Here is a 25,008-nt window from a genome sequence, read left to right as displayed (position 1 = left end):
TGGAGAAGGAGGAACTGTCTTGTTGTCCCTGATCCTGATTGTTCCATGATTTAAAACTTGACTGGAATTTGTCATTGAGACAGGATCTCTTCCCCATTCCCACCTCCTAAGGCACAAACAGAAATAGAGGTATTTAGCGCATGCACAGACAATCCTGCAAGCTCAACACCAGCTACTTCTCTTTCCCTATAAAGCTCCTTTCAAAACTGACTTTATTGGATCCATCTAGGAGGACGCCACAAAGTTTTCTTGACCCTACTATATCACTAAAGGAGCAGTCAGGCAGGAATGCCAGCATCAACAGGAAGACTCACTGGCTCTGTCAACACGTCTATTTCACCAAGCATCATCATCTTACCAGCAGAACAGAGTACCTTTGTGTGATACCATCACCAGCTGATACTGTTGCGGAACAGTTCAGACTAGAGGTCTGGCTTTCCTTAAGATGCAGGAATTTGAAGGAGCTATTCTGTGATCTGTGCTGCTAGTAAGTGACTGATAGTATTCTAGACTGAAGTGGTCCCTGAGTACAGAGACTGAGTTGCAGTTAAGTAAAGAATAGACTACAAGATCATGAACTGCATTGAGGTGCAAGCCAGATTGAACATTCAAGTGTTGTTGAACTGAGAAGTTGCTAAAGGAAAACTGCAACAGGACCGATTGTTGCTTATTGCCTTCCTTTCTCTGTCTTTGTTGCCTTTTGCTCTTACATTGCTTGTGTTGTCTTTCTAAGCCCATATGTTCTTCGTTAATTCACACTGCCCTGATTGTGGGCAACAGTGGTTCCCTGGTTTAGAACTAGGGCATTGGTAATACCAAAGTGAACTTCCTTAAAATGAATGTTACCCAGTGTTCGTAGACCATATTGACAGAGCTGATTATTGTCCTGAATGTTATCCTGAAAATCCTGTTTAAGAAGCCTTGTCCTGCCTTGGTCTTTCCCGCTTGAGTGAGTACTTCAAAATCTCACCAGGTGTCATCCATTTCTTCTGGGTCTTCCACTGGTTAGAAAAATGATACATGCCTTCAGAATAGCTGGGTTTAATCCTGCCTTACAATTAATCTTGACCAGAACAGACAAAACCTTAAACAAAAAGCTTGGTCAAAGCAAGTGACTTCTGTAACAGAATCATGAAAACTCTCTAGACTTTGTGTTTATAGCCTAGGTGAGATGAATAGTTACCTGTTTCTGTACTTTGTCTCTTTTTCTTTATTTCATAATGTTTTAAGGTGCTGTATTGAATCTGGGTGCCTTCATGCATGCTAGCCTAGTGTTCTTCCCCTGAGTTTAACCTGAATCACTTTCTGAATCTGACTCAGATTGTCACTATTTTGTCAACTGCTGACTTGTTGGGTCTACTTCTGTAATCTATGACCTATGCATTTTGTTATTTTTAGCATATATTTAGTCAGTATTGCAGATGATTTACCTAGAGTCAAACTAACCTATAGTCCAGACAAATGATTTAGAACTAGATTGTCCCTCCTAAATATTAATGAAATAATGTTTGAAGGGGAGGTCCTCTGCTATATGCCTCATTAACTGTTTTTCTACAGTAACTTTTATGAAAACACATTCTTTTAGCTGGATTCTAGATCATGCTAGTAAATTTTAATACATTACATTGTTCTAAATTTTTCCATTTATACATTGGTCAGTAGTAAGAGAGATGTAGATGTATATATAATTTTTCATACATAAAAAACCATCTTTCATTGATACTTCTATCCTCAGCATGAGTGTAACAGTATTGATATCTGTTCTTTTCACAGTCTGTATGTAAAATTTGTAGGTTACAGAAAAAGGGTTGAGAATGCTATCAGTTTATACTTAGTTGTATCTATATAGCCAAAAACTCTTCTATTTTGTGGTGACTGAATTTAATGTCCTCCCATGGAAATGGAAAGAAAACCTGTGCTGGGAGATGTATAATAAATGATGAAACTTGACTCCATACAATTTAAGAATAGTCTAGTGGATGCCTTGTCTTAGACATAAGAATATGTTACTGAGTATTGGCCACATTCTGGGGTTCTACTGTTCATGGAAATCATGAAATCAGATTTGGAGTTAAACAACTTCGAAAAAGCTCCTGGTAACATCGAAGAAGCAACTGTACAATTTTTAAATCCATCTAAATATTATAGGTGACCTAGTGCTTCTGTAGCAGTGGAAATGTTATCAAGGCCCCAGGTTCTTCTCTTTCCTCCCCTAGGGCCCTTATTGTTCTCATAGTTGTTCTTTAAATGGGTTTAGTATGGTTTGTTGCCGGACAACGGGCTCACATGACTTTCTTTCTTACAAGTTTAATTTGGAAATAAAATCTTTCTGAAATGTCAAAAAATTCTTAATTAACACTTAAGGTCATGCTCAAGTTCCTTGGAGATCATGGAAATGCAAATTAAAACTACTTTGAGATACCATCTTACACCTGTCAGAATGGCTAAAATCAGAAACACCAATGATAGCCTTTGCTGGAGAGGATGTGCAGTAAGAGGTACACTCATCCATTGCTGGTGGGAATGCAAACTTGTGCAACCACTTTGGAAAGCAGTGTGGTGATTTCTCAGGAAATTCAGGATCAACCTATCCCAAGATTCAGTAATACCACTCTTGGGAATATACCCAAGAGATGCCCTATCATATGACAAAAGCATTTGTTCAACTATGTTCATAGCAGCATTATTTGTAACAGCCAGAACCTGGAAACAACCTTGATGTCCTTCAATGGAAGAATGGATGAAGAAAGTGTGGAGTATATGCACATTAGAGTACTACTCAGCGTTAAAAAACAATGACTTCTCGAATTTTGCATGCAAATGGATGGAAATTAGAAAACACTATCCTGAGTGAGGTATCCCAGACCCAAAAAGATGAACATGGCATGTACTCACTCATAATTGGTTTCTAGCCATAAATAAAGGACACTGAGCATATAATTTGTGATCCTAGAGAAGCTACATAAGAAGGTAAACCCAAAGAAAAACATAAAGTCATCCGCCTGGATATGGGAAGTAGACAAGATTGCCGGGCAAAACCTTGGGGTGAGGTGGCATGGGGCTAAGGGGAAATGGATGAGAAACGTGAGAAGGGGAGGATGGGGGGAGCTTGGGGGAATGGGACGGTTGGGATAAAGGAAGGGTGGATAGGGGAACAGAGAAATATATATCCTAATTAAGGAAGCCATCTTAGGGTTGGCAAGAGACTTGACTCTAGAGGGGCTCGCAGGTGTCCAGGAGATGTCCCCAGCTAGTACTTTGGGCAACTGAGGAGAGGGAACCTGAAATGACCCTATCCTATAGGCATACTGATGAATATCTTGCATATCACCATAGAACCTTCATGTGGTGATGGATTGAAATAGAGACAGAGACCCAAATTGGAGCACGGGACTGAGCTCTTAAGATCCAAATGAGGAACAAAAGGAGGGAGAACATGAGCAAGGAAGTCAGGACTACGAGGGGTGCACCCACCCACTGTGACAGTGGAACTGATCTATTGGGAGCTCACCAAGGCCAGCGGGACTGGGACTGAATACGCATGGGATGAAACTGGACTTTCTGAACATGGCGGACAATGAAGGCTGATGACAAGCCAAGGATAATGGCACTAGGTTTCGATCCTAATACATGAACTCGCTTTGTGGGAGCCTAGCCTGTTTGGATGCTCACCTTCCTGGAACTGGATAGAAGTGGGAGGACCTTTGACTTCCCTCAGGGCAGGGAATCTGGACAGCTCTTCATTCTCAAGAGGGAGCAGGAATGGAGTGGGGGGGAGGGGCAGAGGGGGAAGGGAGAGGGGGAAAGGGGCGATGTGTGGGAGGAGGGGGAGGGAAATGGGAAAAGGGGAGGAGGCAGATTTTGTTTTCAACAACTAAAGAAAAAAATAAAAATAAAATAAATAAATAAAAAAGAAGAAAAAACTAGAGAAAAATTTAAAAAAATGTTCATTTCTAGTTATGTCAAAAGTATTTTTCCAAAATATATTTTTTTATTCCTTAATAATAAATACGTGCATGTGTCACTATGGCACTTATATTTAAGTGAAACCTTAGTTTAATAAATTACAGAACTGGAATTTGAAATGCACCTAGGCCATCTCTCTGCCTTATAGTAATGAACACTGAAAAAGATTTGCCTTACCTAGCCCACATTTCACAGGCAAATCAACGGGTTAATTTAACATTTCACAATATTCAGTAATAATAGTAGTTGCTATTTATGTAGGAATATGATTAAACTGGGTTCTAAGAGGCATGAATAGTTGAAATTAATTTTCTTTTAAATTAGGAGTATTGTGATTCAATTAAATGCTTTTTATAAACTTTTAAAATGAATTTCTCAATAGAACTGATTATAAATCTCATTACTTCTCTTTTGGACACATCATTCAGATTCTGGAGCACTGCCGTATATAATTTCACTATAAGGAAAATGCATTTTTGTTTTTCTTTCCATTAATGACAAATGCATATTAATAATTTTGCAAACATTTGTCCAGATAGATTGAGAGATGCAAAAGAGTCATCCTTACCAATCTTAATGCTTAGAACTGAGCAAAAATTTTTGCCAGGTGTTATGTAGACCCAAATTACAAACTTAATAATCTGTAATGTTATAACACAAAACTTTACTTAATATATTATTTAATTTGCTGAAGTAATTTTGCTCGTTTTACAATTCAGCTGTGTACATACTATTTCTAAGAATTAAGTTCTTATTTTTTTATACTATCAACTTCCCAAAATATGTGTCTTCCAAAAACATTTATGGTAATATATTTTATACTTGGAATAGTAACAAATGGCTGTCTTCCAATACTTCCTGCCAATGCAAATTAATATGTAGAATAAGAGATACCACCAGTGACTTGAGAATATGGTCTCTGGGTAGTTACTTTCCAAAAAAAAAAGCTGAAGCTAAAATGAAAATGTCCTAGCTCCCAAACAGCACTCATAAAACCCTATGTCTTTAGTGGTGTTTCCAATGATGTATTCTGATTCATTCAGTTATTCTAGATTCTACTTCATAATGAATAATTTGAAAAAGCCATTCTATCTATATCTATATCTATCTATCTATCTAATATACATACATATATATATATATATATATATATATACACACACACACCCACACACACACACACACACTGTGAACACAAATCATATGGAATAACTACTCTAATAACAACATAAAACATAAGAGATTTTTCATAGAACTCACATGTACATGGAAGATCACATGTAGTTCACAATTGGCTACTAGATACAATTCTGATTAAGGTACATGGAGATATTATTTTAATGTCATGAATATCTTCAAAAGAAAGGATTCCTATAGAAAATGTTCAATCTGAAAGAGAGTCCAGGCTCAAAATATATAGTAACACTAAAACCCTACCAAAAAACCAAATATGTGGATAATAAGATTAGAGAAAGGAAAAGAAATCAATTTCAACAGGAAATATTTTCAGAAAAATCCTATAAGAAAATTCTCCTAAAGAAATTTGCAAAAAGCAGACAGAACACTAAATAGACTGGACCGAAAGTGAAACTACCCATTGAACATGATAAATAAAACTAAACGTGCACATCAAAAGCATTAAAAAGCTACAGAAAAAAGAACAAATGGCATGTAAAGTCAGACCTGTTAGAGCAACACCCCACCTTTCAATGGAGGCTCAAAAAGCCAGAAGTGACTGAAGAGATGCTTTCTACACTCTCAGTGAACACAGATGCAAACCAAAACTACTATACCCAATTAAACTTTTCTTCAAAATGGATGGAGAAAGCTAGTCAATGACAAAACTGTTAAGGTACATGAGTTGACCCACAAAAGACCACTATTTATGTATGCAATCGGCATGAACATTTCTCGAGAGTAAAATTTCAGCGTTCAGTGGTCAGCCATAAGACAATGCAATATATATTGAAGAATGATGAAATAAAGTTTAATTTACATAAAGACCACAATAATCTCGGGAACATTTTGAAAAGTGACATATTTACACTGAAAATGAGACTTTTAGTCTCTAAACCACTAATTCATTACATTATAGCAAATTTGTTAAAATACAATTATCTTTTGGGAGAAAACAAAGTCAATGGACAGAACAGAGCAGTGCAAGCTACAATGGAGTTGTATGTTATTAAACGGGTATTTTAACAATATTTTATTGTTTTTGTCAGTGCTCTGAAAACAAGGTTTCTTGTGTATTTTTGTGCCTGTGAATATTGTTATTTTATATTTGTAATGATCTAACTCTGAAGGTAAATTTTCTTTTCTCATTGTGCCCTGATACCTAACATGGTTTTTGCAAAACCCAAGGTAGATAAATAACAATGACAAAAGGAGTAACCGATAATTTAATGATTCGTGGCAGACAACAGTATTAGAACTAACTCAGTGTTGACTCAATAGACAGGATAAAGAGAGAAATTGTTCCTGTTGACAATGTATAACATGAAAATAGAAAAGGGACTTATTGGGAAGAAGATATTTAACTGGGAGATAAAATGTTACAGGGTAAAGACATAGTAAAAGTACATTGTGTATATAAAACTAAAAAATAATGTAATTTATATTTTTCTAATATAAAGCCATGCAAAGGAAAATTACATTTGCCTGTTTATTAATTGTTAAATTAATATATAATATTAAAAATTTTTAACCTATGATTTAAGATGTGCTTGTTGTGTTTTATACAGGTTTTATTTCTTTCTATAGTTCCGAAAGTTCTTAAATTTTATTAGAAACTAAAATAAAACTAACACAGCAATTTTGAGAAATATATGTTGAAATGTGTTATGATGCCTAATTTTTTCCACTTATTTTTAAGTAAGAAAGAGAAGAGGATGCTTCTTCTTCTGTGGTGTCGTGGTGACATGACCTGTGGACCTTGTTAGAAATGCATCTGCAGACTGAAACAGTAATAGAAGTGACTGTCTAATTGGCTTTACTTCTCAAGAAGTCATTATGTACCCAGAATAGCATGTGTCTTTTCAGTATGACAATAATTAATTCACCTCCACCACTGCACAAAAGTGTGAGTTAGTTTAATGCATTGATGAGTACCAACACTTTACAATCCTAGGGAATGTTACCTGAGGTATGTTTTCAATAGGCAATTTTAATACACATTAATTTGATATATTTCCCACTTCCCCTTGGCTCATAAATTTAAAAAAAAGACTCTATGACTGCTCCATCCTGAATAAAATTCAATAAACCTTGTTCTTCCTTAATTAAACACTCCCTTCTCTACCAAACAAGGATTACTTAGACTTTCCTTACAGTTCTGTGATTGTGGCCATAGTAGTATCTCCAGAAACTGAAACATGATAGAATAATTAAATGGATACAGTACACTGTGGTGACTTTGCAAATGGTTTTGAAATTCTTTTGAGAAGTAACATTTTGCTTTTTATAAAGAATACCAAATTTCTAAATCAAAAAAGGTTCAATTATAATTTGATCCAATCTTTACAACTAATCATTTAAAAAATCTCAACTTTTACTAATCTGTCATGAAGACTCCTAGCATGTATTGATTTGATTAATAAAATTTAATTAAATAAAAATTATCAGGACTTTTTTTTCAATCAATAGACATCCCAAGCACACATCTGGAGTAATGGCTAGCATGTTAAGAGGAGGGGAGACTTTCAAATCCCCAGTGCTTGATTCTTTTTTGTTTTATTTAATTTAAAAAAAAAACTTACTTTTTTTCATTTTATATACCAATCCTTGTTCCCACTTCTTCCCCTCCTCCCTCAATATTCGCCTCATCCTACCTCCTATCTACTCTCCAGAGAGGGGAAGGCACATTGCTTTGAGGAAAGACCAAGCCCTCATCATTATATCTAGGCTGAGCAAGAGAATGGATTCCAAAAAGCCAGTAGAGGAGTAGTGATAAATCCTGGTGCCATTGCAAGAGTCGTGCTGTCTGCCCCAGCCATTCAACTGTCATTCACATTCAGACGGTCCAGTTTTGTACTGTGCTGGTTTATTCCCTGTCCAGCCAGATTCGGTGAGTTCCCATTTTTCTCAGGTAAACTGTTTCAGCGGGTGTTTCCATCACAGTCTTGACCTCTTTCTTACCATTCTCACCCCTCCACTCTTCAGCTGAACTTAGGGAGCTCAGTCTAATGCTCCGCTGTGGGTCTCTGTTTCCATCAGTTGCTGGATGAAGGCTGTATGGTGAAATTTAAGATATTTATCAGTATGACTACAGGGTAAGGGCAGTTTGGGAACCCTCTCCTTTATTGCTTAGGGTCTTAGATGGAGTCATCTTTGTGGATTCATGGGAATTTCTCTAGTGCCAGGTTTTTTGTCAGCCCCATAATGGCTCCATCAATCAAAATATCTCTTTCCTTGTTCTCTGTCCTTTCTTCATCTCAACTATCCTATGTTGTGGGAGCTGCGGGCTGTGTTCCTGCTGCTCCAGCTCCTGGTCACCCGGCTAGCTCAGTCGGTAGAGCATGAGACTCTTAATCTCAGGGTCGTGGGTTCGAGCCCCATGTTGGGCGCCATTCTGTTGTGGGAGCTGCGGGCTGTGTTCCTGCCACTCCAGCTCCTGGTCGCCTGGCTAGCTTATGCCCGGAAATAACAACACACAAACTGTATTCTTTTAAACACTGCTTGGCCCATTAACTCTAGTCCTTACAGGCTAATTCTCATATCCCTATCAACCCATCTCTAATAATCTGTGTAGCATCAGTCTTACCAGGAAAGATTCTGCATGTCTGACCTGGCAGCTTGCTTCATGGTATCTGCCTGGGAGAGGGGAGCATGGACTCTGAGCTCACTTCCTCTTCCTCCCAGCATTCTGTTCTGTTTACTCCTCCCACCTATGTTTTAACCTATGAGGGCCAAGCAGTTTCTTTATTATAATTAACCAATGACCTTCCTCCATCACTGTCCCCTCAAATTCACCTTCCTTGTCCCCTGTCCCCTTCTGCTCTCCTTCCCTCTTTCCCACTTTCTGCTGTACCTTCTCCTTGCTCCCAACTTTACAGGAGAATTTGTCTATTTCTCCTTCAGGGGGATCTATATGTTTATCTAATGGTTCACCTTGTAACTTAGCTTCTTTAGGGTCATGGACTATGGCTTGCTATTCTTTGGTTCATAGATAGTATCCACTTATGAGTGAGTGCATACCATGTTCATCTTTCTGGGTCTCGGTTTCCTCACTTAGGATGCTTTTTTCTGTTACATTCATTTGCATGCAAAATTCAAGATGTCTTTGTTTCTTTACCCCTGAGTAGTACACCACTGTGTAAATGTGCCACATTTTTTATTTATCCATTATTTGAGGGGTATTTAGGTTGTTTCCAGATTCTGGCTATTACAAATAATGCTGAAATAAACACAGTTGAATGAATGTCCTTGTGGTATGATTGAGCATCCTTTTAGTGTATGTCCAACTATGGTACTGCTGGGTCCTGAAGAAAGTTGATTCACAATTTTCTGAAAAACCACCATACTGATATCCAGAATGGTTATACAAATTTGCATTCCCACCAGCAATGAAGGAGTGTTCTCCTTATTCCATATATTCTCCAGCATCAACTATCATTATTGTGTTTAATCTTATCAATTCTGACTGGTGTAAGGTGGTCATTTTATTTTGCATTTTCCTGATGGCTAAGGAATGTTCATCTTTGAGTCATTTGAGTCATTTTATTCAAGGAAATGAGTTTGTATGGAACCTAATAATTTAGTAACATTGATTGTAAAGAAAGCAATTGCATGTTTAGTTATCATTTTGAAGTTGTATGTCAACGTATGTCAATTTCTTAAGATGATCATGTTCTGATAAAGAGTGAAAGCATCCTCTGATAAAATACTACATACATACCCATTAAGGCTAATAGCATTTATAATGATGCCAGCTGTTGAACTCCAAGAGATATACATAATTAATGACAGTTGAAGTTTACCTACCGCTTTTCCATCTGCTTCATTAGAATATAATTTCCCAAATGAATGACAAAAGCCTAATAAAACTTTCTGGTACAAATTTTTTTTTCTTCAGTACCAATTTAAAAACATGTAAGACTTATATATGCCTCTAAAATACACTAGATTTCTCATTATCAAAATACTACTTTTTAAAAGAAAGAATTGTCACCATAAATTTGAAATAATGTGATTGATCTCTCTGTGCACTACAGTCACATTTATATGTGTCAATATGAATAGATAATGTAATGTAAGTATCAGAATACATGTGTATATCTTTTTCATAAATTTAATTTGCAACTGTTTGCTTATAACAGAATATTGTTTACCTTTTAAATAAATATAGGAAAAGACATAACTTCATTTTTTGAAATTTTTTTCATAGTAAATTAAGCTGAGTCATTAGTACCGAAATAACAGAGAGAATATTTTTCACAGATCATCAAAGGCAAAAAAAAAAAAAAATGAGGAACCTATAGTTGTTTGAGATAAATTCATTTGAGTTCTTAGAAAATTTTTCTTTTCCGATGCAAAAAATTGAGGTGGTTCCATATATTAAAAGCTCAATAGCAGCCATTAATGTGCAGAGTTGCTTATGTGCAGGATGAGATGTTTTCGAGATAAATAAAAATATGTTTCAGTAGCTACATGCTTTTGGTTAGCATAACATATTAAAGACTCAATATGGCTGGAAAGATTAGATGAACCTACCGCCAAAGTAATTGTCAAGACTGATTCTTTTCAGTATCTCAAGATTTATGTTTCAGAACAATGAATAGAAAGCAAAATTTAGGCTTCAAAATCTAGGTTCACATCAGAAAACAATCACATCATATTTAGCAGATTGTGACAATGGTTCTAAAGCACCCAGTCAAACCAAAACAAGTATTAATTTAGTCAAATATAGTCATAAAGCTTGAAGATGAAGAAAATGATAAACTTTTTAATAATTTTAATTACTGTAGATATGTCTTTCTATTAAAACAAAGAAAAGATGTATTATATGGAGAAAATATAAAATAATAGAAATGGGTTAAATTAAGGTGTTAAAGCTAGCCAATAAGAAGTTAGAACTAAAAGGCAAAGTAGTGATTTAATTGATACAGTTTCTGTGTGGTTATTTCAGGAGTCTGGACAGCCATGAAACAAACAAGCCTCCTACTAAAACAAACTGACACTCCAACATGGTCGACTATATCCATGTAAAACCTGATAAAGCTTGGAAAGGAACTCTAAAGGCATATGCACAATAAACAAAGTTTAGCAGCACTTTTTTTCTCAATTGTCTTTGCTTGAGGGTGACATGCTGTGGCTCCTTTAAGAAAAGTCTTCCTGATTCAGCAGTAGTAGAAAATAAGCCACACAGTTTTGAAATGGTGGCTTCCTGGGCTGTGCTGCCAGGACAAACCCTCGCTCTTTCAGGATGTCCAGCTATACAGCATTTAAATGGGTTTGTGTGCAGAGTGCTACAACTTGCTTAATGGAAGCACAGACTTGTTGCCATCCAACCCTGGATCTGGGTTAAAGAAAATGACTCTTAGCGGCAGTGAATAGACTTCCTCCAACATGGTGGGCTGGGCAGTGCCAAAAGACAAAGCAGCCTTAGTTGCTACTTAGCATTTTAAGAATTGCTCTTGGACAGTAAAAAATTACAGATTCAGGCATAAAAGACCTAAAATGGGTCACAGTGTTGGATAAATAAATGTAGCCTTGTAAGAAAAAAAAAACATTTTTTTAAAAAAAGAAAATTTTTATAACAATTTTATAAAAAAATAAAACAACATCTTTAAAGAGACAGAGAGAATTGTAGATTAAAGGAGTAAAGATAATAAAATAAATATTAAGTAGTAATAGAGTAAAAACAAATAATCCATGTAAAGAAGGCATATACACAAAGAGCTTGGGTTATGCATATTATTGCATTTTCTATTAATTTTTTGACTATGAAACAGGTAAGTAACCAACATATATACTTTAAAGGCACCCTGTTTGCAAAATTTGGGTCTAAGGATATGTTGTTTTGGAAAAGAGGTTCTTCTTTTGTTTCCACAGAGGATGAGAACTTGAGAAATCCTTCCAGACTAATGAGGCTTGATGGACCAAGACCCACTGATAGGTTGCCTTAAATACCACTCAAAAAATAATTTCACCAAACAAAAAGAAGGAAGAGGTTTAGAGAGAACTAAGCCCATATTCCCAAATATTGTTTATAAATGTTCCTTTACATTTTAAAGAATGTAAATTGCATTAAAATACTATAGAGACTTACATCGATCTGGATCTTGGTTTATTGATAGAAATTTAGGGTCAATTTTGTTATACTGTGCATATGTATTTCTGAACTTGATTATAGAATTCTGTTTGTTCAGCTCATTTAAAAATGTAACCTACAATTAAGAAATATAGGTTAATAAATAGTCATCTATAATAGTCAAACTTGTAGTCATGAGAGTTAGGTTTTCTAGATATACAAAGATACATTTCAGATGCATAGGGATTCTTCAAATCTTTCAAAGACCTTCTGAATATGGCATTTAAGATGTTTAAGAACTTAGGACTTTTCATGACAATGAGACACATCTGCTCCTGGCAGCATCTATCTCCTTCAAGAGGGTGATGGGCCTTCCTTATAGAGCTTGCTTGACATTTGGGCAAGAAACTGATCTTTCCTAGACTTATTGATGATATACTGTACAATTGGACATGGAAGATTCACAAAGAAATAAATGCTGAAATTGCCTAAAGGTGAGACTATCCTTCTGGATTCCTGCTCCATGAAAGAGTCTGCAAGATATTCTGCAGACACAGAAGAAAGAGACTGTCAAACTGCCAATATAGGTGAAACTGTCTTCAGACTTTCCTGCTTCATGGGAAAGTCTGCTAGGTACTATGGGCCTGTAGGATAAATATGGATGCTCCAATGATACAGAAGAACTTTGGGTGACTGTTCATACAGAGAGATATCTCTGCCATTTCTAGAGTTTTGGAAGTAGCTTACAATTACTTCTCATTTACTTAGGTAATATATTTTTCTGGAGACTTTGATGGAGTTGAAAAATATATATAGTTGTAGTTTTCCTTGCTGATGATAAAAGATAGAGTAGATATAAATATTGTAACTGTAATTCTTGCTTAATACCTATTTTATTTTATGTAATTTTACTGTTAAAATTAAAAGCTTCCTTTTCATTTAAACATAAAAGGGGAGGTGTTGTGAGAGTCCCCTCTGTATGCTGTGAATACTATTGATTAATAAAGAATCTGTTTTAGCCAGTGACTTAGTAGAACAGAGACAGCTAGGAAAATGCCAGAAGAAATAAGGTGGAGTCAGGGAGAAGCCACGGAGGAGCCACTGGAAACAGACATGCTGGAACCTTGCCAGCAGGCCATGAGCCTCATGGTAAAATATAAAATAATAGAAATGGTAAAAGTAAGATGTGAAATTTAAAAAAGTAAGAAGTTATAACTAAAAGGCCAAGCAGTGATTTAATTAATACAGTTTCTATGTGTTTATTTCTGGAGTCTGGGAAGCCAGAAAATGAACAAGCCTCCTCCTACAACAACCCCATAGATCTATCCTGTGTCTCTGTCTTAGTTTCTTTTATGTGCCAGCTGCTCAATCCTCATACTCCTCTCCAGGTACCCAGGTTGTCTCCTCTGCATGCATAAACCTCTCCTTTATATTATATTATACTTAAAATATAATATATATATATAATTGTCATAAAATTCAACTGACACACTTGAATATTTTATATAAATAATTAAATATTTTTACTTAATTTTTCAGACAATTTATTTTGATTATATTTTCCCACACCCCCTTTCCCCTCTCTTGCTTAAGAATTATACTAAATTAAAAATCAAAACAAGGAAGTATAAGTAAAACAAAAACAATGCCAAAATGAAACAAAAAATTACGTGAAAATATTGCAGAGTTTCTTTAGTATTGGTCAACTGTTACTGGGTATGGAATTTTACTTTAAATCTGGTTAAGACACCTGATGACACTTCTTGAAAAATATAATATTTTCCCTCTGTGAGTAGATATCAATTGCAAATAGTTTCTTTTATAGTGTTGAGATATAATGTGTAAATTCTTTTTCTTAATGCTGTTATCCCTTCAAGCAAAAGCTTGTGCTAGTGTTGTGCATGCTTCAACAGTTTTTTTTTGTGTGTGTGAGTTCATATATGCATCAATCCTATTGTATTTGATAAACACTGTTTCCTTGGACTCATCCTTCCTTCACATATGGCCCTTACAATCTGTCTGTGTATGCTACAACCTAGATTCCTGAAACTTGAAGAGAACAGTTTGTGTAATATATTCCCCTTCAGGGGGAGAACAGTCTGAAATACCCAAATTTCTGTATATCATTCAGTTTAAGGTCTCTGTTTTAAATACCTTCTCTTGCGAGGATAAGCTACTATGCTTAACATTTAGCCATACACTGATATATGTAAATAGCAATATGTCATTAGGTAATATTTTCACTGAGCAGAACAATAGCTGTAGATTTTCCCCTAGGACAGTGAACTATTAAGTTTCAGGTTCCTAGACACATAAGCAGTGTTTTGTATTAGTTACAGTTTCTGGAGTGAGTAGTAAATCCAATTCAAAAGTGTTTGGATACACGTGCCATATTTGTTCCATTATTTCACCAGTATATCTTTCAGCAGATTTCTGTTATAAGTCACAAGATTTTTAGCTGTTTATTATTGATAATCACCTTTCTTTTGCAGTAGTGTAGAAAGTATTTTCCAGTATCCTAAACTATAATCATTAGTGCTGAAGTTTATTATAGGAACCATCTTGATTTCTTCCACTATTTTTATTTTAAATATTTTTTTAATTCACCATGCAAGGGAGTCAACTTCTGAAACTTTTATATGGCTATGTACTAAAGGATTACATGCTAGAGAACCAGGAGAGAACCAAATATTACTGGCAAAAAAAGCCAATGAAATGATTCCTAGTGATATTGTGCTATACTCACAAATTGGGGCCTAGCCCAATTGTCATCAGAGAAATTTCATCTAGCCCCTGGTGTGGGCAGATGCATGACCACAGAGTCAACACAAGGTAGAGAGCCAAAGGAACCTTGCAGAAGTGGTGGAGGAATAGATTTAAGAAACTTTGGGGTCAAGGACATGAAGAGAATATGGACCACTCAATCAACTAAGCAGGACTCATAGGAGCTCACGGAAATTGAATTTCGTTACAGGTATTGTATGAGTGAAACTAGGTCCTCTGCATAAAGCTTACTGTTCTTGTATGACTCCCAGCAATGGAAGAGAGAAGTTTTTCTGACTCTTTTGCCTGTTCTTGGGACCCTTTTTCACCTACTAGGTTGCCTCATTTAGGATTAATATGAGGGTTAAACAGAGGAGTAGATCGGAAGGAGAAAGTATATGGGGGGAGAAACTTGTAGGATTTATAGTTGAAAATTGAGGTTGAGTTGTAATGTACAAAAAATATAATTTAGGTAAATAAAAAATAAAAAAGAATTTTGTTTAAAATTTCTGTAAACACTTCTCTCTGTATGATATATTTGTCATTGTATTCAGATTATTGTTTTCAAAACTGATATTTTTCAATACATTTATATATTATTAAAACATTTTAATATGAAAGCAGTGCTATATATATATATATACATATATATTTGCCTTATTTATACACTGAAAATAGTTTACAGTTGCCTTTTGTTTGATAGATAATGAAAATAAGAAACATGTCTTTAATCATCAATCCTCTCTCTCTCTATATATATATATATTATGAGTACACGATATTACTAAACATTCTTTCGGTTGAAAGTGAGAGAAAGTTTAGGATTGTTCTATGTTATTCATAACATGCTGTTCCTATGTTTCTATACCAAGAAATTTTGACCATTTATGCACTCATTTCCTTGGGATTTATTTTAAAATTTTCTAAATAGTCATTGTGAGAGACAAGAAATAATGCACGAAAAGCATATTAAGCATGTAATATCTTTTGCGGGGAGGCTGCTATTTAGTCACTGCCAACAAGAACTTAAATAATCACAAAGAGATTGTATAATTAAATCACTGCTTGGCATATTAGATCTAGCTTCTTATTGGCTAACTTTTACATATTAATTTAACACATTTTTATTAATCTGCATATTACCATGTGGCTGTGGCTTACCAGGTAAAGTTCCATCTGGCTCTGGGAGGGCTACATGGCTTCTCTCTGATTCCACCTTCTTCCCAGCATTAAGTTTATTTTTGCCCACCTAGTTTTGTTCCCTATAGCTCTGCTATAGGCCCAAAACAGTTACTTTGTTAAGCAATAATATTCACAGCATACAGAGGAGAGTCCCAAATCACCTCTCCTTATCTGTTTAAATAAAAAGATTTTAACATTACCAAAGCAACATTATATACAACAAAAAAGGTATTAAACAATAATTACAGCTATAATTTTTATAATTACTTTATCTTTTATTATAACTGAGAAAAACTCTATATGTTCTTCAGATAGAGACTCATCAAAGACTCCAGAAGGATATAACGTTACTTAAGTAAAAAGGAAGTACATTGTACACAACTTCCAAAATTCTAGAAATGACAGAGACTTCTCGCTATGTGGAGAGTCACCCAAAGTTCTTCTGTAAAGTTGGGGCATCCGTCTTCAGCTTACAGTGCCATAGACTCCAGTGAACTTTTCCAGAATGCAGGACATTTCAAATACACTTCCACCTATATTGGAAGTTTGTCAGTCATTTTCTTCTGTGTCCTGCAGAATGTCTAGCTGACTCTTTCATGAAACAAGCACCCCGAAGGATCGTCTCACCTTTAAGCAAGTTCAGCAATATTATCTCTGTAGGTCCTGCATGTACAGTTCATCAAGCAGTCCAGGCGAGAGCAGTTTCTTACCCAAATGTCTAACCAACTCCATAAGAAAACTTCCATATTTTCACATCATTATCCATTGGAGTAAGATTTGAATGTTCAAAATATTCTATGTGAATGAAATGACAGTTAAAGTCAGAAACTCCAGTCCACTGGAGAGTCCTCTATTGCTTCATAGTTGCCTGGACAAATGACAAGTAGTAAGGAAAATGTGCTAAATGAAACAGAATTAATTTAGAAATGACACGAGATACTAGGTAATGTTCTAGGAAAATATCTATGTTGATTATATGCGAGAAAACAAAGTAGTCCAGCCAACATTTATTAGTGTATGGAAACAGATTCTGAGAATTACCCCTGAGATGCAATAGAAATACTTTCTTTGATATGATCAGAAGAAATTGGTCAAATTAACAAACTTAGATGTCAACATGTCTAAACAGACATTTCAGGATATTGATTATGAACTGACATTTGGCGAATAATGTTCAATTGATCTCTATGAAGATATGAGGATGAAAGTTTACTTTCTTGTCAGTAAACAGAAATATTAGATATGCTTATTAATGCCAATGAACTATAAAATCCTTTAATCCTTAAATTGTTTTATCACCCTGTCCACTTTAATTTTAGGGATAAAAAACTAATTTATTTTTTCAGAAAAGGAGTCATGTACTATTCATAAAATGCTATGAAGTTACTATGGAAAAACCTTGATAATCAGAGCAAAGGTATAATAATCAAGGAAAATCAAGTAAAAATGGATAGGCGGTTTTCAAAAAACTGAGGAAAAAATCATTTGGTAGAGTGTCTGTTTCTTGTTCTCAGTTATTAAATGTGAGTTGCAAAATATTTAACTAACTTTATAAATTACCTTATCAATTATCCCCTTTATAGTCTCAATTAAAAGGTTTTAAAATATCCAATTATTTGTTTACATTAAGGGTGTATGTGTGTTGTGCGTGTGTTCCTAAGCATGTAGTGCAAGTAAATCCTATGCAACTGGAGTTACAGCAGTTTTGAGTCAAAGAATAGATGTTAAGAACCAACCCAAAGTATTGTATTATTGTATGTGTGTAAGCAATAAGTATGCCTAAAAGCTGAGATTCCTCTCTAGCCATATAATTTCTAATTTAAAAATCTAAGAATGAAAGGTGGATAAAACGCCTAATTCTTTTCACCAGCAATTTATCCTCTGAAAAGGCATTTTATAAAATATAAAAGAATTTCATGATGGATCCAAAACTGATACTTAACATATTCATTTTCTTGAGAGAGAAATTCAATACAGAGTAATGCTTCTGGCAATAGAGACATTCTGCTATATTAGGCAAGAAGTTCAAGCTTAAGAAGCATATGGCCTTGTAAGGATAAGATTAAAGCTGGTTTAATAATGAAATAATTAGTAAACAGAGCAGATAGGTTGGTAGACATCTAATTTGGGCTTGAAGAAGCATGAAAAGATACCATATAACTTTTCCATAGAATAAAATAATTTTTCTAACCAGCTCATAATCAATTTCATAATAAATATTACATTGACTGACACAATGTTCTATAATAACGATGTGAAACAATTTTATAGGTAGACATATTTTTCTGGGGATAAAATTTGTATTATATGAATATTTTTTATTTTGACTATGCCTGACATAGAGCACAGGTTAGAGGATAATTTGAAAAAGTCGTTCTTTCCTTTCATAATATGGCTTTCAGGGATCAGACTAACATCATCTTGCTTGGCAGCAAACACTTTTACCCAATGAGCCACCTTGCTGTCCTCCACAGTCTGATTTTAATCCCCCTAAAGTCCCTTTTATTAGCCCTATAAGAACAGCATGCTAAACATATGGAGATTTCAAGATTATGGGCTTAATCAAAATTTTTGCTGATAAAAAAGAAAAAAATAGAAACAGTTACCAATTTAGAGGACAGAACTACTGAATTATTTGGGTTAATGTAAGATATATTGATGAATAATATTGAAAAGTCACTATAAAGAATAGGAATAAATGTCAAAGATATAGTTCTTATTTGTTTAGCAGAGAATCTTCAGTATAATTCCTCTTTTTTTATTAGTTGAATTATTCACTGACCACTGGTTCATTTTGACTGTTCCACATATTCCTGTACCATTGCTACATAAACTGAAACATATGATTGGACCTAATTCTGGTAAACTTATCTCCAATTAATGTTTTGTTGTTGGGTAAAAGCCATCTGTGACATACCTTACAGATGGTAATATCATATAACATATCACAGTAAAAAATTATTTTGTTCTTGATCATGATATTCCTCATTTACTGGTGACCAGTAAAGTACAAGTTCATGTTTGTAGATCATTAAATATTTATTCATTCTTAGTCTGGACTGCTGTTGTTGAAATATGTACAGACAAAGCCATAAATATATAACCCCACCAATTATTTATTTTGCATTCCAGATATAGTCTATTTCTTTATTAGTTATTTCTAATAAAAATAAATTTACAGATGTAAATTGTATATGTTGGGGACCAGCTTCAACAAATATATACCACTTATGATGAAAGGGGCATGGGGATTATAAAAATAAGTAAAGAGAATGAAGACATGAGTAAAAGTAACAAACAGAAGCATAAGATAATATCAGGAGGGAGTTTCAGTGAATACTGAAATTCACCTATGTTCAATTTTCCATGCACATTTATACTCCACTATAAAAGGGGGAAAAGAAAAACTACGGTTTTAATGTGATACAAAGAACAACTAGAACAGTTGCTTGCTTCAATACTTTGAGACGTCAAGCAATTAATTCATGGGAAAATCATTCTGTTGTTTGGGCAGTGAACCAACCTTAGACCAAGTATCATAAAGAGAGTCACTCCCTGGTCAAATCTCCTAATTTACAAGGAGTAGAGAAATCTGCTAGAATTCTCTGACCTTACTCAAGATGGAGTGGTTCTACTATATTGGCCATCTTAATGTCCAAATCACCAAGCTGCAACACCTTAGGTCAGGCTGTGTAGCCACAATTGTCCACAACTTTGAACAAGTTTAAACTCTCTGACATTCAGATGAGGTGGGAATAGACTCACATTTTTGGACCTTCACAGTAAATAGCATTTGATCTTCATACAAATCAGTGAAATATTGTTATGAGGAGTTTCAAAACTGGAAAAGATTTCAGAAGTCAAATAGTCACAGAATAAAGAGTAAACTATTGCTCTAAAACCGAAGATCAATATTTTTACTGAAAATAGTTATTTTTACATGATGTATTTTTGCTATAGTTTCCCTTCCTATAACTCCTCTCAGATCCTCCCACAAATCCCTATCATGCTTACTCTGAAACTACTCTTTCTCTCAATTTCTGTTTCTCTTTCTCAAGAAAACAGGAATAATATGTAGTATTCAGGTGTAGACTCCTTCCATCCTCCCAGCTAATGTACACCTGAAATAATTACTCGGAAACTGTATTCATTTAAACACTGCCTGGCCCATTATTTCTAGCCTCATATTGGCTAACTCTCACATCTTGATTAACCCATTTCCATTAAATCTGTGTAGCACCACGAGGCTGTGGCTTACCGGGAAAGCTCCTATCCTATGTCCGTCTTGGGCTGGAGATTCATGGCATCTGCCTATCTCTACTTTCTTCCTCCCACAATTCTGTTCTGTCTTCCCTGCCTAACTATGTTTTGACCAAGCAGTTTTCTTTATTAATTAACCAGTGAAAGCAACAGATAGATAGAAGACTCTCCTAAATCAATAATAGAAAGGACAAACAAATGAGAATGAAGCATTAAACAAATTAACAGACTCATCCAAAATTAAAAAAAAATGAACACAGGAAATGCATACCTGCAGAACAAGCAGACAAACACACAAACATACACGCACACAAACATACAGACACAAACAAAACCCATTAATCATAAGATACTAACATTGAACCCCCTGGTAATAAAAATTTCTATATGAATCTACAGGAAAAGTTAAAAACAGTAGTGTAGGCAATGGTGTATGAGTACACAACATAACCTCCTAGATTTATCAAATAGTCAAACCTGATTTGAAAGGACATTCAGGGCTGGAAAATTTGCTCAGTGTTTGTTTCCAAGTATTCACATAATGGCTCATAAACATGTGTAAATACATGGAATAAAAACATCCACATTGCATTGGACCTGTAGATTGCTTTTTGTAAGATTGCCATTTTTACTATGTTAATTGTCCCTCCCAAGAGCATGGGAGATCTTTCCATTTTCTGGTATCTTCTTCAATTTCTTTTTGCAAGGATTTCAAGTTCTTGTCATATAAGTCTTCCACTTGTTTGGTTAGAGTTACTCTGAGATTTGTTATACTATTTGTGGCTATTGTGAAAGGTGTTGTTTCTCTGATTTCTTTCCCAGCCCTTTTTATCATCTGTGTAAAGGAGGGATACTGATTTTTTTTGAGTTAATCTTATATCCTACTACATTACTGAAAGTGTTTATGAGTCATAGAAGTTCCTTGGTAGAAACTTTGGGATCACATATGTAAACTAACATATTGTCAGCAAACAGTGAGAGTTTGACTTAATATTTTCTGATTTGTATTCCCTTAATCTACTTTTGGTGTCTTATTGCTCTAGCCAGGACCTCAAGAACTATACAGAATAGATATGGAGAGAGTGAATAATCTTGCCTCCTTCCTGATTTCAGTGAAATTGCTGAGAGTTTCTCTCCACTTAGTTTGATGTTGGCTGTTGGCTTGCTGTATATTGCCTTTATTATGCTTAGGTATGTTCTATGTATCCCTGCTCTCTCCAAGACCTTTATCATGAAGGGATGTTGTATTTTTTTTCAAAAGCTTTTTTTGGCATCTAATGAGATGATCATGAAAATCCCAGCAAAATTCTTTACAGATCTCGAAAGAACAATACTCAACAGCATATGAAAAAGCAAAAAAACCCAAGAAAGCCAAAACAACACTGTACAATAAAAGAACTTCTGGAGGCATTACAATCCCTGACTTCAAACTCTACTACAGAGCTACAGTACTGAGGGAAACCTGCTATTGGCATAAGAACAGAAAGGAGGACCAATGGAACAGAATAGAAGATCAGGATATTAGTCCACACTCCTTCGAACACCAGATTTTTGACAAGGAAGCAAAAAATATCAAATGGAAAAAAGAAAGCATATTTAACAAATGGAGCTGGCATAACTGGACATCAACATGTAGAAGAATGAAAATAGATCCATATCTATCACCATGCACAAAACTCAAGTACAAATGGATCAAAGACCACAACATAAAGCCAGTGACACTGAACCTTATATAAGTGGAAAATACACTTGAACACATTGGCACAGGAGACCACTTCCGAAATATATCCCCAGCAGCACAGTCACTGAGAGAAACAATTAATAAATGGGACCTCCTAAAACTGGAAACTTCAGTAAAGCAAAGGACATGGTTAACAAGACAAAATGACAGCTTACAGACTGGGAAAATATCTTCACTAACCCCATATCAGACAGAGGTCTGATCTCCAAAATATATAAATAACTCAAGAAATTGGTCATCAATAGAACACATAATCCAGTAAAAAAAAAAATGGAGTACTGACCTAAGCAGAGAACTCTTAACAGAGGAATCTAAAATGTCTGAAAAACACTTAAGGAAATGTTCAACATCTTTAGCCATCAGAAAAATGCAAATCAAAACAATTCTGAGATTCCATCTTACACCTGTAAGAATAGCCTAGGTCAAAAACACTGATGACAACTTATGCTAGAAGGTTCTGGTGAAAAGGGAACACTTCTGCATTGCTAGTGGCAATGTAAGCTGGTATAGTTCCTTTGGATGTCAGTGTGGCAATTTCTCAGAAAATTAGGAAACAACCTTCTTCAAGACCCAGTAATACCTCTTTTGAGTATATATCCAAAGGATGCTTAATCATGCCACAAGAATGTGGCCTCAACTATGTTTGTAACAGCATTATTTGTCATATTCAGAACCTGGAAACAATCTAAATGCTCCTTGGGTGAAGAATGAATAGGGAAAATGTGGTATATTTACATAATGAAGTACTACACAGCAGAAAAAAATAACAGTATTTTGAATTTTGTAGACAAATAGATGTAGCTAGAAAATATTATTTTGAGTGAGGTACCCTGACCCAGAGAAACAATTATCACATGTACTCACTCATAGACTGTTTTTAAACATAAACAAAGAACACCAGCTCCACAAATCATAATCCCAGAGAAATTAGACAACAATGAAGACACTAAGGGAGAATTACATAGATTTATTCTACATGGGGAGTAGAAAAAAAAAACAAGATCTCCTGAGTAAATTGGGAGCATGGGGACCTTGGGGGAGTGTTGAAGGAGGAAGAAGAGAGGCAGGGAGGAGAGCAGAGAAAAATGCAGAGTTAAATAAAAAATCCACACACTTATAACTATTAATGAAGCAAAAATTAAAAATAAAACTAATAATGGGTTTTCAAGAGTAATTAACATTCCCTGGGAAAGTTGGAAAGTGTTTTTCCCTATGTGGATCAAACGTAAACAAATTTAGGTCTTCACAACATGTGTTATCAAACAAAGACTACACATGTCTCATTTATTTTCTTGGAACCCCTTGAATGGCTTCTGTGACTGATCTTGGGCCTCTTTTCCCCCTAATGAGTTGTCTCATCAGCCTCAATATGAGAGCCTTTGCCTTGTTTTATTGTATCTTGTTTTGATGTCCCCTCTTGGAGATCTGCTCTTTTCTGAAAAGGAAAATGGAACTGTTGGGGGTTAAGGAACTGTGATACAGGAAAGGTGAGGAAGAGCTGGGTGGAGGGAGGAAGGTCAAATATACTGTATGAGAAAATTTATTTTCAATATCAAAAGTTTCTTTTTCTTTTTTTTTTTTTAAGATGTGTTCCTTGATAAAGAAACTATGTCCATTTCTAACAGGAGAGAACTCACTGAAAAATGCATTGGGTAATATACTTAGTGACACTCAAATGGTTAAAAAAAAATGCTTCTCCTATCCCAGAAGATATTAATTGCAAACATCTTCCTGGTTATACATGGGATTTTGTGCTCTTTTCTGCTTCTTGGTTATAGGAATTTTCTTAGTTTTGAAGATATTCAGGTCTTATGAGTAGTATCTAATTCTTTTGGGGTTCAGATATGTTTCAGTCCAGATCTGTCTGAAAGATGCTGTTTTTTCATGCCTAGGAAGAGTTAGTTAACATAAAATGACACCCATTGCTTTTTGTGTTTTGTTTATTTGGGAAATTTTTGTATTTCTGCTTTGGTTTTTTTGGGGGGAGGGGATAGTTTAGTTGTTTGATTGCTTGCTTAATGTGCATATGTATATTTGTTCAAATTTTTCTCCCTTTGAGATAAAGAAAACAGAAAAGTGGGCATGTAGGTAATACTGGGAAGGAGCTGAGGGAGGGTGAAGAATATAATAAATATATTTTATGAAAATATTTAATTAAAATGATTATTTTTTAAAAAAGTAAAAAAAAATAGCATTGTAGTAGAGGCTGCTTGTTTTGGTCCTGGCTGCTCAGCCCTGAAATAATGACAAAATTATATTAATTAAATCAATGCTTGGCACATTAGCTCTAGCTTCTTAGTGGCTAACACTTACATCTTAATTTAACCCATCTCCATTATTCTGTGCATCACTACAAGGTCATGGCCTACCAGCAAAGTTTCAGCATTTCTGTCACCAACAGCAGTCCCATGGCTTCTCCCTGACTCTGTCTCCTCTCTCCCAGCATTCTATGTAGGTTTTTCTTGTCTAGCTCTGTTCCCCTATACCTCTGCTATAGGGCCAAAGTAGTTCCTTTATTAACCAATGATATTTACAGCATACAGAGAGGAAACACACATCATAGCATTGAGAAAATAAAATAAAATAAAATAAAGCCGTTGAATGACACTCAACGAAATCAAGGTAATAAATTATTTAGAGATTTGTTTTTAGTAACTAGAAGCCATCATTAACTGGAAATTTTAAGAATTCTACTGTATGTTTTACATACCTTGTACTGGCAAGAGTTTTGGAAAACACAATTAAAAGAAAGAAAAATAAGCTATGGATATATGAAATTATAGAATTTTCCATACTCATCAATTTTCCAATTTTGCTAATACTGTAACTTCATGCCCATCTCCAG

At 35.0% G+C, this 25,008-nt stretch overlaps 1 pseudogene; it reads left to right on the top strand.

The window, feature by feature from the left end:
• Positions 1 to 738: 738 nt before the first annotated feature.
• On the top strand, positions 739 to 1,115 carry LOC121465241 (annotated as a pseudogene).
• The last annotated feature ends 23,893 nt before the right edge of the window (positions 1,116 to 25,008 follow it).

This window comes from Microtus oregoni, unplaced genomic scaffold (genome assembly GCF_018167655.1).
Source record: "Microtus oregoni isolate MIOR12 unplaced genomic scaffold, Mior012 000030F_ref0000283, whole genome shotgun sequence".
Taxonomy (NCBI): domain Eukaryota; kingdom Metazoa; phylum Chordata; class Mammalia; order Rodentia; family Cricetidae; genus Microtus; species Microtus oregoni.
This window is presented reverse-complemented; position numbering and strand designations above follow the sequence as displayed.